This window comes from Poecilia mexicana, unplaced genomic scaffold (genome assembly GCF_051168715.1).
Source record: "Poecilia mexicana isolate PSO_F unplaced genomic scaffold, ASM5116871v1 scaffold_3, whole genome shotgun sequence".
Classification (NCBI taxonomy): domain Eukaryota; kingdom Metazoa; phylum Chordata; class Actinopteri; order Cyprinodontiformes; family Poeciliidae; genus Poecilia; species Poecilia mexicana.
In genome coordinates, this window is record NW_028263372.1 from 35,700,622 (window position 1) to 35,715,852 (window position 15,231).

The 15,231-nt window shown below is 40.9% G+C and overlaps 1 protein-coding gene across 2 annotated transcripts in view; it reads right to left on the reverse strand.

The window, feature by feature from the left end:
- Positions 1-14,954, reverse strand: part of large2 (LARGE xylosyl- and glucuronyltransferase 2) — a 73,550-nt gene extending 58,596 nt beyond the window's left edge. For both annotated transcript variants that reach the window (XM_015008405.2, XM_015008404.2), the window contains exon 1: positions 14,358-14,954. The gene's annotated coding sequence lies outside the window, so the exon portion shown is untranslated. The remainder of the gene's footprint in view (positions 1-14,357) is intronic.
- Positions 14,955-15,231: the final 277 nt, after the last annotated feature.

A 15,231-nucleotide genomic window follows, 5' to 3' on the forward strand; every position in this document is an offset into this window, starting at 1 on the left:
CACACACATTTGTCTTGCTATCTTTGTGGGGACTTTCCATTGACTTCCATTCATTTCTACTCATTTCTACAACCTAAACCTGACCTTTACCCTTTTCCTAACCCTAACCAACCAAACCTCAATTCATACCTTAGCCCTAACTCTGACCCCTGACCCAAAAACAGGGTTTCCCCTCGTGGGGACCAGGCTCAGGTCCCCACGAGGAGCGATTGGTCCCCACAACGTAGCATATGTCAGGAAAATCGTCCCCACAAGGTATTACAAACAAACGCACACACACACAGCTCAGACGGCCAAACCACCTCTGCAGTTCCAGATCCTGAGCCGTCTCCATCTTTCTATCAGATCAGACATTCCCAGTAACTTTCCGAAACCACCGCCGACCTCTGACCTCCTCCCCCACCCACTCGCCTTCTCTGCGGGCAGCAGCTTCACCTCTGCCTGTTCTGGTTGCAGCAATGCATCTATTAAAGTTACATTAAACAACAGAACTCCAGAACTGATCTATAATCTTCTGCAGAGCCAAACGAGGCAGAGGAACCCAACAAAACTGAATCTGTTCAGTCAGAGTTCAATTCCTGCCTGTTCCTCACCAAAATATACAGAGAAACTGAATGAGACGCCTCGCCAGCTGCAGGTCCTGCAGAGCTGCAGCTTCTGCTCTCACGCCAACGTCCAGCAGCTGATGTGGATCATCTGACTAAAGACCCTCCCAGTGCAGCTCAAACACCTCACTGCCCCCCACCGGCCCCCTGCGGGGCATTCACAGGCCCAGCAGGGGGCCACGCAGTCAGCAGCCCAGCCTGCAGGACAAACACCCCCACTCCTGATGGGAGGAACGAATCGACTCCATGCAGAGACACGCAGCTGGACGAGCAGCTAAACACATGCAACTCATAAATAAAATATTATGAATGTAATCGATCAGAGTTCAGACTCGCTCTGCAGCCAAGCATCTCCAGAACATCTGAGTTCATTTCACACCACAAACATCTGGAAGCAGCAGCAGCAGGTCTGTCACTGTAACTAATAATAATTCATGAAAGCAGAAATTATTGAGTTAATTTAATGCGAGTGATTTATTGCTTGTTGCGACAGCAACATGTTCCACTGACGGACGAAGCCGTTCAGGTCCCGACATTCAGGAGAAATAATCCTGATCATCTGTTACTGCACGCAATAAGAGCCAAACATTTTAAAACATTAATATTAGAGTTGGAAAAGATTTAAATTTTAAAATCAAGTTACCATACATCAACAAAATGAGCAACATTTTCAATTCAAAGTATTTGTTCTGCTAAATTGTTGAATATGAGCTCAGCTACAAAGATATCATGTTTTTAATCTGCTATTCAGATTGAAGTTCATCAGAGTTCCAGGAGCTAAAAGTGAACCGTGGACACAGTCATTAGCATTAGCTGCTATAATTTTATTCCTTCATGAAAAACACACCTGGAGTGTTGCTTTGATCCTTTCAGGCATGTTTGAGAAACCCTATAATCTCCATGGCAACCATCCCTGGGTGGATCTAGCTCCGCCTTCGAGGCGCAGCTCCTCCCAGGAGCTGCAGCTTCCTAGCTAACGAGCTTCCGCCTCTCTCACTCAGCTCCTTCAGACTAGCCAACAGCAATTAGCAAACAGCTGGTGGGACTGCTGAGCTCCTTATAGGAGCTGCTTCTCAGAGCAACGCTGGTAAAAACGTGAAAGGGTTAATAGAGGAGCCATGTTGGGATGACTTCCTGGAGTTACAGAAAGAGACAGAGGCCCAATTTCAAGGTGTTACATGAGGAAGTAACATTTATTTTAAGTCATATTTGATATATATATATAGCATCTTTATGACGACTGAAGTTAGACTAGATACTTAATTATGCTATAAAATGACACTCTGTGTCTAGAAAACACAGTACTGCGGCTTTAATTAATGTGATAAAGTCCCGCCCCTAATAATAAACGTTGTAACACAGATAATTAATAAAACCACCAGGTTAACTGAGACACCTTCTCTTCCTCTTTAACATCTCCAACAGGAACAGGACGTCTGGTAATGCTGGAGATGAAGGGAGCACAGAATCAGATGTCAGAACGCATTTCCCTCCAACAACGCTGAGATTTACTTCAGCGTAGTGATGGTGATGAGCTACAGGTGCTGCCAGGACACAGAACCGGGCCTGGAGGGAAGAAAGCAGCAGCTGGTCGCCAACAAGCAGCTGGAAGCTGAATCTGATCAGCTGCTGCTGCGAAGCTTCAGTCTGATTAGCATCAGGTAAACCGAGGAAGAGGAGGAAGGTCGCTCTTCCTCCTGCAGCTGCTGGATTCAACAGAGTCGAAAAACTCCCCATTTACATCCAATTAAGACTTAAAATGTACTTAAAATATATTTTTCATGCATAGAAAAAACTAAATACTTTGTGTTTTGCATAAGAAATTAAATAAAATCTACAAACATTTAGTTTTACATTCATGAAGAAGATAATCATAAGATTATTGTACATATCCACCTTTAACAGTTTTCTATATTCTGTTAGTTTTTGGGTTAAATTTTTATATAAACTGAAAAACAACAAGGCCTCTGATAATAACACATTTTGCTGGTTGATCAATTGTCCCAGTAATTACAATAATAAAGAATAATATTGTCATTTTGAGTCAATGGTGTAATAATGAAATCAAATCTAATTTTATTTGTATATCACATTTCAAACTGCTTTACATCATAAAAACACAAAAATCAACATTACATTTTTCTAAACGTCGTCATTCAAACATCAAACTGTCGGTCAGTGTTTCATTCATTAAACAACTATCAAAGACCAATAAAATGTATTTCTGTTCAGAAGATTTAACTGGAAGACATTTTAAATATTGAGCCATCAATAAATAAAACAGAAATAAAAACCACTTACAACCGAAACCATAAATAAAATGGATTTTGAAATAAAACTGACTATCATCAAAAAATGTTAATCATCAGAAGGGAAACGGTGGAGCTCATTTTAATTCGTAGTTAGCAGGAACAGGCTTTCAAACGGCATTAGAATAAATTACATTAGAGTTCAGTTTAAACTCGGCAAGTTTCCTTTCTAACCGTCACTGCATGTGTTGAACTGGACTGCCAATAATTTAAACAGAAAATGAAATAATGTTTCTAACCTGAGAGAAAACCTTTGGTGATGAAAAATAATTGGACGGGACAGTTTCTGATTCACGACACGCAGCAGATCAAAAGCATCAACAAACAGCTTCCAACTGCAGCACTTCACTCACACTTGCTAACATTTAATCCTCACTGAGGCTAAAATAAGACAACCAACCAGCGGAAAGGAGCCGGGTCTCAATCAGAGCTGTGGGGAAATTACTCCGGTTCAGCCGAACAACAAACCTGAGGTCGGTTTGTGAACAACGCAGCGTCCAGGCGCCGCGCTTTTACCTTCTGGTGACTCGGACATGCAGTGGAAGGACGAAATGCTTGGAGCTACAGATGTGAACCAAAACGAGCAGAACAGCTGATCAGCAGCAGCATGAACACCTCAGGCTGCAGCTTTCATTTAATCTGGTGTTAGAAAGTCAACAGGGTGAAACTTTACCAGACAAAACTGTTTGTGATCAGACTGTATAAAAAAACTCATTCCATGCCTGTAAATAAATGAGAAATTCCTGCGTTTTGCTCTGATGAGGTGTGATTTCTGCTTCTGCAGAGTTTTAAAGGCAGCTAATTCGGGATTAGCAATCTAGTTTTGGAACCAGAGGCAAGCACCAAGAAGGAAACGACACTAAAACCTCTGAAGATGAAAGACACCAATAAATGGAAGAAAATGGAAATGGAGGAAACAATGGAGTGGTGTCAGATTTTAGCGGTTGGAGGATTTCTCTTGTTTCTCATTTCTCCTGCTAGCACTAAGCTAACACGTTTGTTTTGGTTGCATTTACCCAGAATTCCCTGTGCTGTAGTCTGCTTCCTACTTTTGGAGCGATCTATGTTCACATATGCATTCAAACCGCACCAGAGTTCACTTCAACCCGAGCAGAGACCGAGGTTTGAAGGCGGACCGGAGTTCGTTATTTAGTCCGACTTCAGTCCCAAATGAACCGGACTTTCTAGGAAACAGAACCATAAACGTACAGAAGTGGAGTTCTGATGATTTGGGCGCCTCAAGTACTCAAATTTCAGGATAATTAAACCAACTTTGATAGACATTTGATCACATTTCAGATGTAAATCGTGTCTTGCAGATAAACCTGGACACAAGCATCACAAACATCTTGGATGCTGGAACAGAAGCGGTGGATGAAGGTGGAAAGTGCGAGCCACTCGTCTTACATCACAGTCCACATCGATTTTATTTTTAAATATCCCGTTACACAACACAGCAGAGGCACAAGACCATTAAAAAGTGAGCCCAACATGGAGTAGCTACTCAGCTGCAGAGAACAGAGCGTTCAGGACGTGACAGCTACACCTTCTGGCAACCGTTTCCATTAAAGAGCAAAGTCAGGCTGGGTGAGTGAGTGCAGCGCGCCGAGCTAAATCTGAGGCCCGCCCGCCTAATGTCTCTTTCTGCTTGGTCAAACACGTTATTTATTTCTCATTGTGTGTGTCCACAGGCCGTAAATATGTTTGTAATTACCCACACTGCCATCAGGTGGGGTTAATAGAGAAGCCATTAGCACAGATAGAAAGTGGATGGATGAAGGCGCGGAGGGGAAACTGCATTAGAGAGGAGAGACGGGCATAATCAGCAAATATAAGTCATTAATTCTGCTATTTATACATCCAGCTGCCGGCCCACTTCCTGCTGGACCGGGCCAGCACTTCAAACCGGATCGCACTCAACTACAACAGCAGTACGGTCATTAAAGGTCTGGAAGAGGCAATAATGACTTTCTATCAATGCTAACATATTATGACACTTTCTAACTTTTTCTACATTTGTTCACTGGAGGAGAAAGTGTCATTATCATTATTATTATTATTATTATTATTATTATTATTATTTACAGGCCAGGTAGGTTTGTTCCTGATCCCAAACTTTTTGCCCTGCTGGCCAAAACAGGCAAATCTAAATTACTGGTGGGCCACAAAATTCATTAAATTAAAAATGAAACATTTATTTTTTATCTTTTGTTTTACCTGCTCAATAATAAACTATTTTTTAAATTAAATCTGTCAATGATAAGATACAAAACATAGATAAGGCTTTGAACTTATTAAAAAACATAGAATTTCTTGTTTTTTGGGTTATTAATTGTAAATTTGCAAAATTTTAATTTTGTATGAATTGTGAAAATTGATCTGTCTTGAATAAAATAATGACCATAAAACTTTGTATCTAATTTAGACTCCATACCATAATTTATAACAAAATTATCATTTTAAAGTTTTTTTAAAAATAACATTAAAAAACTGATTTTACTTAGAAATAAGTTAAAAAATTATAAAAATGTAAAATTTGATGTTTGAATTTGAAGGCGACTTGATTTAATTAATAAAGTAAAAACCTAAATAAGTTTGGGCAACTTTTAAAAATGTCTCTTAACTAATCATTTTTAGTTTAACATAATTACTAAAGATAGTTAAGGTAACTTAACTGAAGTTGTAGCAAAAGCTTTTATTTATGCATTTTGTACTCAACAGTTAAAGTTGATTCAACTTAATTGAGTCAAAGCAACAAAAAAACTAGATTCAAGTTGAGTCAAATATGTTTTACGGGAAAATCTGAGTAAAATTGGTAGATATGATGTGAATATGGTGCGTCGTTTTGTTTAATTCAAACAAACTTTACATAAATGATGTTAATTTTAAAAAGGTCATTCCCTAATCCAGATTGGTCAGTAAATCCGGATTGGTCAATAAATCTGGATTGGTCAGTAAATCCGGATTGGTCAGTAAATCCAGATTGATCTCCGGATTGGTCAGTAAATCCGGATTGATCTCCGGATTGGTCAGTAAATCCGGATTGGTCAGTAAATCCGGATTGGTCAGTAAATCCAGATTGGTCTCCGGATTGGTCAGTAAATCCGGATTGGTCAGTAAATCCAGATTGGTCAGTAAATCCAGATTGGTCTCCGGATTGGTCAGTAAATCCAGATTGGTCTCCGGATTGGTCAGTAAATCCGGATTGGTCAGTAAATCCGGATTGGTCAGTAAATCCAGATTAGTGTGTCTTTATTTGGTTGAAACGGACTCCAAATACCAGAACAGTTGAGTTGAGATACATAACAGTCATCAGCATAACATAGAAACCTGCAGGAATATGGCAAACCATTTACATACAAACTAAAAACTCATGCACCAGGATAAACTGACATCATTGCCATACCGTTCTAAGCACTATTTTAATATGTTTTAAGTAGAAAATAGATATTAACTGATAAACATGTTGAGTTGGTTCTCTCCCATGTTAACCTCCCAAGACGTTGCAGGCAGAATATCTTAAATGTTTTACAAAAAAATGATGCGATTCATAAAAGTTTAGAGGCAGAACAAAACGTATTAAAACTCCATCAGCTGCATTAGCCAGAGATTACATTAGGCCCATTAAACAGAAGCACGCTGCATTACTGTATCGGATATACTTTTGGAATATTGATCGCCTTTTTTTAATGGCTCCTTTTCAGCTTAGCACATAATAGAGCAGGAAGAAGTCATTACAGGAGTTTACAGGCTGCAGATGGAGAAGACAAAGGAGGAGCTGATCTGGACACCAAAATCCAGGAAATATCCTGGACCATCCTGGTCCAGGAAGCAGTCAGGGTTTATGAGGTCGTCTTAAAACAGACGTCAGGTCTTAAAACTCATTTCTAAGGATTCCTGGTGGATCTAAAGCAGAGAAACACTGACGACACCTGCAAAGGTCAGACAGACTTTAGAGCCTTAAAAAGCTTTTAAAGACTCTAAATGTGATTCCAGCCATTATCTCCCCTGATCAATGAAGTGATACTGCAGTCAAATGGCAGTTATATAATCTCTCCTCTGGTTGTAAAAGCAGACTGGGAACACTAACAGCATGCCGATGATGCGTGGCAGGATATAACACACACACACACACACACACACACACGGACACACACGTGCACACACACACGCACACACACACACACGTGCACACACACACACACACACACACACACACACACACACGCACACACACACACACGTGCACACACGTGCACACACACACACACACACACACACACACGCACGCACACACACGCGCACAGAAAAAGAAACGGCTTGTTCTGCCACTGAAATGGATCCACAGCTATGAGGTTTTCAGCTTCAGGACAAATATCATATCTTAGCATAAAGACAACATCAACATCGTCTTTACACATGAAACAAACGTCTGCAGCCAAAACTCAGCCGTTCCTGAGGTATTTTGGCCACTGCGGGCCTCTGTACCCACTAGTGATATCCCACTGATTTCCTTTCCGATCAAATACTCAGTAAACTTCACGCTGGTGTCAGAGGTACTGATCCAATAACGATACAGACACCTAATGTGTCTGATAAAAAAAAAAAAAATAATAAACGTTATTCAATTCTTGACTTCATCACTCCAATTTATTTATTTTAAACTCAGATAAGATAGCAGGCAGTCACACAAAATATGTGAAATTGTAAATTATTAACCCTACTGAAATAAACCCTTGTTTAATTAAGAGCTACTATAAAATAAAAGAATAAGAAATGCAGAACATGTTAATGAAACTGCAGCAAAAGGCATCCATTTTGACATGTTTCAGTTCTGTAGCATTTTACCATCCAGTTAGGAAACAAACTCTTTACTTTTCTTTCCGATTTTGGCCGATACCAATTTTATTGTCTGAACTGTTGCTAAATATAGCATGAAAGTCGGTGAGTTGGTGACAGTGGGGTGATTATTGTTAACTGAACATGCAGACGTGACCTGGTGGCAGAGCAGGAGAGGACAGCGGCTGATTTTACGCCTCTGCTGAGGTGGAAAACATCAGCTTAATATCAGCAAATATCAGTTCATGATAAGCCCAAAATGAAGGAAACCTGCAGACGATAAATTATCTGGCTGATAAATCGGTGCACCCGTAATACGGACAGGGCCCGTTTAATGGTTCCGTCTCCCAGCTAGTTAACAGGACCAGAAACGGATCAGCAGCAGGACGGAAAATCTGCCGTGAGATGAAGAACATGAGGAACCCAAACATGACCACATCTAAGGTTTTCAGGATTTTTGAGAAACTCCTACAGCAATAAATGAACCTTCCAGATTCTTTCTCCTCTTCTTCATGAGTAATTAACGTTGCAGCCACGCGTTGCCACGGTAACAGGTCACACTGACCATGATGACATGTCTGGGAGTGACTCATCCCATCATCAGGAGCGTCAGCACCTGGTCTTCACCTCAGTCTGGTGTAGAAACAGCGGCGTTCCCAGCAGGAAGCGCGCCTCGCTGCAGGGATTACGTCCTGCTGCTGCTGTTAGTATTCCCGCTAATCCCAAACGTGCTAAACGGCGCCGAAGCGGATTATACCGCATCCGACTGGAGGTGGCAGGCGGGGGAGGGGCGCTGTTAGCTTTTTGGATCACACACCTGCATACAGCATCAGTTATTATCAGAGCACAACTCAACGAAACTAAAACCTGGAAGAGCAGAAAAAGGTCCAGATTGGTTCGGTTTCAAGACTTCAGACGAAAAGAAACAAACGACGACTTTTACTCAACACCTGAAGCAGAAACAAACCACTGAGATGGAGAAACGCTGCTCTGTAAAACCTGCTAAAGCTAACAGCAGCTCACAAAACCCACCTGCACACATTTACTGTTATATTGTCGGCCATCTTGTTTTACGAGTCCAAATTTAGTTGAACTTTGAATTCAGGTCAACTCCCAAAAGAGACAATTGAGAAAAAAATCAAATTTAAAAAAAATATATTTAATAATTTGTAATTTGATTTAAAGAAAATAGTCAGAGGTCATAAACGAACAACTGGCTGTGATTAACAGACATTAATAAAAAATATAAATACATTAATAAAGCTATTAATGAAGCCATTAATGAAGCGTTTTAAACGTTCTTCGTTTAGACCGACAACAAAACTAAACTGACAACATGAAACTCAGAAGTGAAATATTTACCTGCCAGAAATCAGACAAGGTCTAGTTTCTCATTAGTCTTTATCCACAGAAAAGCAGTAAAATATGAGTTAGCTTCAGGCACTAATGCAGCTTTCATGATGTTTATTATGAATAAGCCAAAGCATGGCGGTTTAACACATTCATGTTTTACTGATTTCTTTGCAGTAATCACTAAATAATACAGATCTCTGCCATGCTTCACTTTCTGTGCATCTTTTCCATTAAGTTCATCAAAATACTTTTAACTATTAAAACCTTGTTGCTTTGGTCTGATCACATCATGATGGATATAAGAGGATTTGAATCATAGCAGGAAACTGGCTGGTGCCTAAAAGTGGGCGGAGCTCAGCCTGATTGGTCGACAGGTGACCATTTACCCATCAATCAGCTGACAGTAACAGAAGCAACCAGATAGTCAACAAGTCGAGATGTCAGCAGATAACAGGAAGGCTTCATGAGGACCGTTTATCCTTACTTTCTTCTCCTACTACTCTCCAATTTGCATCTTTGCTGTTACTTCAACCCTTAGCTTTGTGTTTTCTCTGTTTTTTTTCTCCACAGAAGCTACATCTGGTCTGGCGTTCTGATTGGCTGAGGTTCCTACCTGGAGGAGAGCAGGTTACTTCAAATTTCCATCAACCTTTTCTAAAAAAATGCGCATGAAAAATATTGATGGAAACACATTTCCATTACAAATGTTTGCAAATTTTGTCAATATTCCAATAATGTCAAAAAACTGAATTTTGCAACTGCAGCGTTTCCATTACATATGAAATGTCATTAAAATGACACATGAATAACTTTGTTTATGTGATAAGTCATTAAAAACATGCTGCGCTATGATCCTCCAACTTCCTGTCGTCGTCTTCTTCATAGTTTTTGCCAGTGGCAACATCCGGTGTGAATGTTTTCAGTTTTGCAAAATAAACCAATTTCGATATGGCAAAAAAAAAACTCAATCGCCAAAATTTTGTATTGAAAAACAAGAGGTGTTTTTTTTTTTTTAGAAATTGATGTTTTCATGAAGCAAATTTATTTTTGACAACATGTTGCAGTTACATGGTCTATGGAAACGCAGCTGATGGCTCGATGCAATCTGCTGAGTTTTCTTAAATGGAAACGTTTTAATCCTTCTGGCACGGCATGTTCAACGTCTAAACTGACTCCAGTTGGGCTAAAGCCCTAAAATATATCAGAGAACAGAAAAAAGGCAGAAATTACACAACTACAAGATTTTTAATCCCAGATTTATCTGCTTTTTATAAAACACGACTTTCATGCAGTCAAGGGATCCAGAATAAGATCTTAAATCTTAACTTTAAGCCTCTAAATGTGGATTAAGAATCTCCATCCTTCCTTTAAAAATGTGACATCAGACTTTTCCTGCCTGGGCTTTAATTCTCCTTTTACACCAACACATCCTCAACACACATCTTATAAAAGCTCTTTACGCTGAAGAGGTCTCCACGCAGCAAATAAAATCACCTTAATATGCAAACTCATGCCTGGATGTCAGGGAGAGCCTCGGAAAGCCCGGCGCCGGCCCGGTCCGCGCTCCCCGACACGCCTGGCCGCCTCCCTCCCTCACCTCGCCAACCGCAGCATCGACATCAAGTGCTTGAGGTGAAGTGTGAAATGGTTCTGCTGCAGCTGCCGGCCAAACTCTGGGGAATCGTCAGGAATTTTAGACTCACACTTGGAAGGGTTTGAGCAAATGCAAAAAGGAAGTTTTTCCATTTCCTGACTGATTTTTTTTTTTTCTTTCCGCATCCTGGACGGGTTAAATAAGGCAGAGCGCTCCGGCACACCTCCCAACAACTGATAAATATTTAAACTGCACTGTGGCGGGCGCAGAGGTGGAAACTCCAGCGGTGGTGTTACAAGGAGTGAAAGGAGAAAAGGGACAAACAGCTGATTTAATTATTGCAGGTTTGTCCTGGAAACGGCAACAAATGGCAAACTGAGCAAACGGGCGTTAAAGGACAAGCAGCTGTTAAATCAGGACTGCAGAGGCTAACGGGCTGCGTTTCTGTTGGCCATAAAACTGCACAAATTGGAATTATAAAAACTAATTTGGATAATAGAAACATGACAATTTTGAGATGAAAATAATCACTTGTTTGTGCTTGGATGAAGTGGTTTTTTGGCTGTATTGAAATTAGCAAAGCTGCAATGGAAGCACAGGAGTCATGTGATCAACAACAGGATGTTACTACTGGCAGAAATGATGAAGAAGACAACAGGAAGTGGTGGGAGGAGGATGATGCTGCATGTTTTTTAATTACTTATTGCATGAACAACTTTACTCGTGTGATTTTTCACCACAATTGCCAAATTGTTTTATTTTGACATTAGCAGATTGTGCACGTTTGTAATTGATACACAGCTGTACAGATGTTCACACTGTTTATCACTTCAGTTTGCAGGTTCTGATGCAATCCAGTTCTTTGAGAAAGCATAAGTGTTTTTATTTTAGCTTTAGTTGTCCAAAATGATCCAGCATTTTTTTTAAGTTTATTTGATAGGGACAGACACACATCGACACAGACAAACTGAATAAAACAGCAGTCCCATGTTTTCATCATGGTGCAATAGCAACAGCTAATTCTCAGCACTTCATGGCTGGGCATTAAATAAAAAAGCTGTACAGTTTTTAGGGTTCATGAAATGAGTTTATTAATCAGCAAATATTGTTTTAGTTTCTTTATTCAGCCTATTATAGAGATTAACTCTCATTTGTAACAGAAAAATAATTACATTTGTTTCATTTGAACCTCCAGTTCATGAAAAACCTAAAGAGTCAGTTGCCTGAAAAGGTAAATTAATTTAATACGGTTCAAACTCGGATAAGAATCTAGTGAAAAACCTGTAACAATATCCAAATGCAATGAGCTTGCGATACAACTCCCAATCACCAGGTGGAGCCAAAGACACAAGGAAAGAGGCAGCATACGTACAACCATAAACAGAAAAAGAGGAAAATACAATCTCATGATTCAGGGACTCCAAAAAAAACCCAAAAAAAAACAGACTTCGCTGAAGTCCTTCTCAGCGTTACCACAGTAGCTAACGTCGAATGTCTTCCTTAGCAGCACCAAGGAGAACAAATGGCGCTCCTGGATTGGCTAATAGCATGCTAGGTAGCATTGTGTCTTGGTATTTCAGCTTCCTAAGCTGCGGGTTTTTAAAATATGCTTTAGATATTCAACAAAAATCCACATAGGCAAATTCTTCACAATAATTTTGAGCTACATTCCACAGAAAAATCTGTGACTATGCAGTTCTTAAATTAGATTACTTAATTAAATTACACTTTTTGAGGAATTAAAAACTTTTTTAAAGATAAAGTCAAGTTTTTAATACCGGGATTAGGACACAAAACTGAAGAAAAATCACTGAAGGTGCTAGCTGAACAAGAATTACATCAAAAACGACCCCAAAACGGTGCGCTACAGTTAAAAGCTAACACTGAAACAAACAACAAAACTGCTAGCAAGAGCGCTATTGGAGGTCACACAAAGGTTACATTCACACTGCAGCTCTTGATGCTCAATTCTGATTTTCTTTTAAATTTAAATAACATTTTTTGCATGGTTGTTCATTCGACCACCATACTACGCTTCTGTGTGAACAGTTTAAGACCCGAATGTAACTCATGCGCAGAAGAAGAACGTTGACGTCACACAGCTGTTTATGGAAGTAAAAATGGCCGCCGCCGTCTGGCTTTGGCTCAGACGGCTTCAGCCATGGTTTACATCTGGATTTACTGCTTCTGGCTTCTTCTGATGCAGAATTATGACGCATGTCTCACATCAATGATGTAAAAGTCAAGATGACCATTCTCTGAAAACTACTGGACACAAATCTGATTTTGTGCAACATATGGAAGTGACATATGGACGAAAAATAAAATCCAATTTGAGTCAGAGGTATTATGAAAAGATTATAACAAGAATGAAGGTAAGAAAAACCAAAATACAACTAATAGCTATAGCTTCTGGTGCAGAGTTGTGACGCATGTTGACCTTTCTGATTTAGTTCCATGTAGAAGTGGTACAAATTGGTAAAAAGAATTTGGTCGCTCAGACATCCATGAAGAAGTCGAACATGAGTCGCATTTGAACGTAGCCCAAGTCTGACCACTGGACGATGCTTCGTCCAGAGTCCATCAACCTGAGGTTGCCTCAATCCGTGTTGAGCCGCTTCTTTCAGCTCTGCTCGGTTCTGACTTCGGAAGATTGGGTCCAAAACGTGGCGATGTAACGGACCGTAAGGCGGAGAGCCCGTCTCCACCCAGGAAAAACAGCATGACTGAGGGAATGGAGACCAACCCTGCTGCATGAGTGGAACAGGCATGGACACAAGATTTCAAAGTAAACTGACAGCCTGAGAACTAGAAATCAGAGGTGGATTATTTCTGAAGTTTGTCCAAGATAATTTATCATGTTTTGAAGATGCAGACCAGTCATCCCGAGGAGGTCAAACTAAACCCCAGCATGACTCAGAATGCCCCAATCTGTGTGCGCTTCTGCATTTTCAGTCATTTCTGGAAACATTTAAATGTCTTACTGCTTTAAAAAATATACATAATACAGTATTAGATTAAATATGACAACAAATATTTTCCTTTATGTAGAGCAAGTCAGGGTGAGCACAGATTGTACAAATGGATTTGACATCAGGATTAAAAAAATAAAATCATTGGTACTGGATTACCATATAAACTGCAACAGATTAATTCGTTGTAGTTTTTTTTTTTTTTTTTTACAATATTCAAAATGATCTTTTGCTCCATACAGCCGATTCTATCTTATATTAAAATATAAGATGGAAAACAAAGTAGGAATCTGCACAAGATTATTCCCAGGATTATTCAATCCAAACAGAACTGGGTCATCAGTCACGAATTTAAGACCGAAGAAAGAAAGCTAAATAAAGATGCGTGAATGTGCGGGATCGTGGGGAGTACTGATCAGGGTTCATTGGATAAGAATGCAGCTCAATTAGATCTCAACAAACACACAGGTCACATGGACCTCACACACACACACACACACACACACACACACGCGCACACACACACACACACACACACACACACACACACACACACACACACACACACACACACACACATCACCAGCAGAGTTACCAGCTCACATCACCTGAATGATAAGAGGCTAAAACTGCTTTCTGTTCGCTCAGATGGGAGGCAGAACAGAAGAAAAAAAATCACCCTCACCTGAAAATCTCAAGGTTGTTCCTTCGACTTGTGTCCTCAGCGCAGAATATCCATATGCTAATCCAAGGAGGTCGGTAAAACGTTCAAAAATCCATGTGGAATCACCGGGAAAACCTCGGGAAATAAAAAGAAGATAAAGATAGCACTGTTTCCGATCCAGAAGGTCGGTCTCCGCTCCAGCAGGTTCCCAAAAGCCGCCTTTATGCGGTCATGCTAGCACATCCAGCGGAGGCAGAGCGCGAGCAAAGCCGGCCGAAGGAGCACAAACCCCCGCGAAGTACTGCGGAGCTCCGGGGGGACAGAGGCCGACTCCGTCCCGGAGTTCAGCCCCGGACGGTCGACTCCTAGCCGGTGTGGCAGAGCCAGTAGCTGTCAGATCCGGTTTCCGCTGGTTCTTGAGGACAGTTGGTGCCAGCTCGCCCCGAACTGGCCGCGGTCTGCCCCGGTCTGAGGCTCCGTTAAGATTCGGTCAGTATCACTTCGCTCCGATCCGCCCGCTGTGCTCCTTCTGGAGAAATGAGGCAGCCTGCAGAAGCACAGCCTCTGTCACTAAAGCCCCGCCCCCCGTAGAAACCAACCAATGGCAGCGGCTCTGTTGTCTCCTCGGCCCGCCCCTTCTCCCTCTCTTCCGCCCAGCTCTGTTGCAGGGAGTTTGGCAGCGCGGAGCTTCCCAACAGGAGCCAATAGCACACATTCACCCTCTAACACGAACAGACACGCTCTCCGCCAAGCTTATTCAGCCACAGAGACACTTCTGTCCACACCTGACTGAACCACATTAAAGGCATTTCACAGCGTTTTAAAACTGAGTCACCTCCTGAAGCTCAGCTCAGTTTAAAACACTTTCATATGAGCAACCCAAACCACCAGTTTT